This window comes from Prionailurus bengalensis, chromosome A1 (assembly GCF_016509475.1).
Source record: "Prionailurus bengalensis isolate Pbe53 chromosome A1, Fcat_Pben_1.1_paternal_pri, whole genome shotgun sequence".
Lineage (NCBI taxonomy): Eukaryota > Metazoa > Chordata > Mammalia > Carnivora > Felidae > Prionailurus > Prionailurus bengalensis.
The window spans coordinates 175152323-175155808 of record NC_057343.1 but is presented as its reverse complement, the minus strand read 5'-3'; the positions used below and the strand labels follow the sequence as shown (position 1 = coordinate 175155808).

The 3486-nt window shown below is 38.0% G+C and overlaps 1 pseudogene; it reads right to left on the bottom strand.

Moving 5' to 3' along the window:
• Positions 1-1445: 1445 nt before the first annotated feature.
• Positions 1446-2081, bottom strand: LOC122479907 (annotated as a pseudogene).
• Positions 2082-3486: the final 1405 nt, after the last annotated feature.

The following is a 3486-nucleotide window of genomic DNA, read 5'->3' as shown; positions in this document are numbered from 1 at the left end:
CTATAACAATTTAAAATACCAGGAGTCTTCTTTTCTATTTGTAGCACCTGAGTTAAGACCCTTATTAAAAACAAAGTTTAAATTCATTTAGTGCATTCATTAAAATTCATTGTCACTGTTTCTCTTGAGAAAGACTCATTTTAATTGTTATTTCCCAGACTACCTATATATAGAGAGACAGCATGGGTGTATATTCTTTTCAATTGGGCAGAATTTTACTCTCAGAATTTATAGCTAGAACAAGAACTTGCAGCATCTTTGAATGGTCTTTCACTCAAAACAATGGTGATAATAATGCATAAAACAGATTTGGGATCCGACCCCCTACTTAACATCATCAAACATGTTTCCAAAGCATCCTTGGAAAATATTTAAAAATATATGAAAATTCTACCATATGGTACACCATCATTCTCTAACCATTTCCCAATTGTTCATTTATATCAGTTGCTATTTCTTTATAAGTAACATTGTGATGAACACCCTCACACACAGTTCTAAGCAAGTGTGGGTGACATCTCTCTTTAGGATAATGTCAACTAAGTGGCTTACTGGGTTAGACTACAGATGGTTTTAAGGCTTTAGTATACGTTACCAAATAATCTCCAGAACTGAACAACTCCTACCAACGTTAAGTTAATGTGACCACAAAGTGGACTTGTTTGGTAACAATGAAGCAAATTCAACCACAAATCTATTAGATGCCCAAGCATCTCAAAACTATCACACCAAAGAAGCAAGGAGATAATCATTAATGGTGATGAAGCCAAAATTCAAATTCTTTAAACCATTACTCAGCTTTAAATCATGATTTCATTAAATCATGACTATTTTTAAGAAAATTAACTCATTAAATCATGATTATTTTAAGATAGTAAACAGAAAGGCTTTGCACAAAAAAATCTAGTGTTTTTCAAAAATAAAAAGTTAAAAAGAGAAAGAGAAAAGTCAATACCAAATGACCAAAAATTTTTATTTGACTAAATTCTATTTCATGCATAAGCATGACAGTCTCCCCTGTTTATTAGACTTTGGCAATTAAAAAAAAAAACAACAAGCAGCCTTATACAGAACAGAATGGTGAAAATGCCAAGGGTGAGGGTAGTCTACAGTTTCACTGTAGGATAAATATACATTTTTTAAAAGGCCTCTCTCCCTTTGGCCATATCAACTCTCAGTTCAAATCATTAAATCTAGAGAAATTTTGGGTTTTTTTTTAGTTTTTTTTTAAATGTGTATTTATTTTTGAGACAGAGAGAGACAGAGCATGAACAGGGGAGGGTCAGAGAGAGAGGGAGACACAGAATCCGAAGCAGGCTCCAGGCTCTGAGCTGTCAGCACAGAGCCCGACGCGGGGCTCGAACTCACAGACCGTGAGATCATGACCTGAGCCGAAGTCAGACGCTTAACCGACTGAGCCACCCAGGCGCCCCTAGAAAGAAATTTTCAAAAATTTCTTCATCATCTACCTGCCATTTTTCCTGAATGACATCAATTATGTCATCTGTAAAGTCTCCCTGAATGATGATTTCATCCTCTCCTGTTACTGAGGCACCACAGGAGAATTTTTGAGCAAAAAATCTTTGTGCTTCTTTTAGATCAATTTCACAGTTGCAAGGCCACATACTCTGGTTACACATTTCTTCTTTGCTCTGGGAATTTTGGCTATCATAACCTTTTGTGGTACAGTCTTCTTTTTTTGCTTTATTTGACCCCTTCCACCTCTCTTCTGCTTTTCTTCTTTTCTTCTTCCCCTGCTGCGCCTTGACCCTCACTGCCTCCAGCTTCTTGTTTGGGCGAATTTTCTACAGTAAGTTTTGCAAACTCACTTGGAAAATTCTTCTCTAACCACTGTCGACATTTAGCGACATCAGGCATATATTCACAGTACTCTGTTAGTAATGAACAGACTCCACAGTAGAGGACTCAAAGTGGGTAGTCTGCATGTAACTTGGTATTGCCCCTCGGCTCTCCTTTGCAATCATGCCCACTGGATTCAGAAATATCAGCAGCCATCTCACAAAATGCCAGCTGAAGCGATATATGCAACTCCTCTTCCCCGACCAGGGCCACCTGAAAGCCCGTCTCAAGGCAGTTTTACTTCTTTATTTCCAATCTGCAACCTTTTTATTTTTCTTTGCCTTGCTTTATTACTCTGGATAGGACCTCAAGTATAATGCTTAACAAAAGTGGTGAAAGCAGGCATCTTTACCTGGTTCCTCCTCTTAAAATATTAAGGTATTAAAAAATTTTTTTTAATGTTTTATTTATTTTTGAGAGAGAGAGAGAGAGAGAGAGAGAGAGAGAGAGAGAGAATGTAAGCAGGGGAGGGGCAGAGAGAGGTGAAGACAAAGAATGTGAAGCAGGCTCCAGGCTCTGAGCTGTCAGCACAGAGCCGGATGGCGAGGCTCAAACCCATGAACCGAGAGAGCATGTCCTGAACCGAAGCTAGATGTTCAACTGGCTGAGCCATCCAAGCACCCCAAAATATTAAGGTTTTTTTTTTTAAACTTTTTTTTTTTTTGAGAGAGAGAGGGAGCATGAGCATACACATGAGCAGGGGAGAGGGTCAGAGGGAAAGAGAGAGAAAATCTTAAGCAGGTTCCATGACCAGAGCGGAGCCTGACTTGGTGTTCCATCTCATGACCATGAGATTATGACCTGAGCCAAAACCAAGAGTTGGACACTTAATGGACTGAGCCACCCAGGTGCCCCTAAGGTATTTTTAATTAAATTAAATTAAATTGTTATAGTATGTATATATATTTAAAAGTATGGGATAATAGTTCGATTTTTAAATATCAATATATGCAGTATGCTAATAAATCTTTTATAACGATTTGAATTTATGATGAAAAGTTTAAATGTCAACTAAAAATTGAGCAAGGAGTTACATAGATGTTCAAAATTCTTTTATAGGGCAATGAACAAAGTTTGAAGCAGGCTCCAGTAAAGGCCATCACTGAATCTGGGGGAGTTGGACAATGTCCAAGTTTGTCAGCAGAGGCTGACCAAGATGACTGGGGTCCAACCTCAGTTGGCAAGGAGTTGTCTTCCATTATGCAGAATGAGGATGCAGAGTCAGAAATTGAAGAGGTACTAAAAATAAATAAAATTACATTTTATGCACACCTGAGATTATGAATGAAATTTAAATTCACATTATGATTATAATAATTATTATAATGATAATAAGCACAGAGCCTTCTAAAACAGATGCAGTGCTTTGAAAACCTCCTGCTGGTGGGGAAAATCATAAATAAGAAAGAATCTTTCTTTAGTTGGCACAATTCCTTCTCTCCCTGGGCATCACCTTACTAACTAGAACTGAAGAGCCATATTTGCAATGCTAATACCTGGCCCTGGGGAAAGGCCTACACAGTTACCCATCTTGCCTATTTACAATTGCTAACTTCCCAAACAAAAAGCTGCCCAAGTGTCAGCAGCAGCTCCCATTAACCAAAAAGCAAGGGTCCCCTAAAGAGA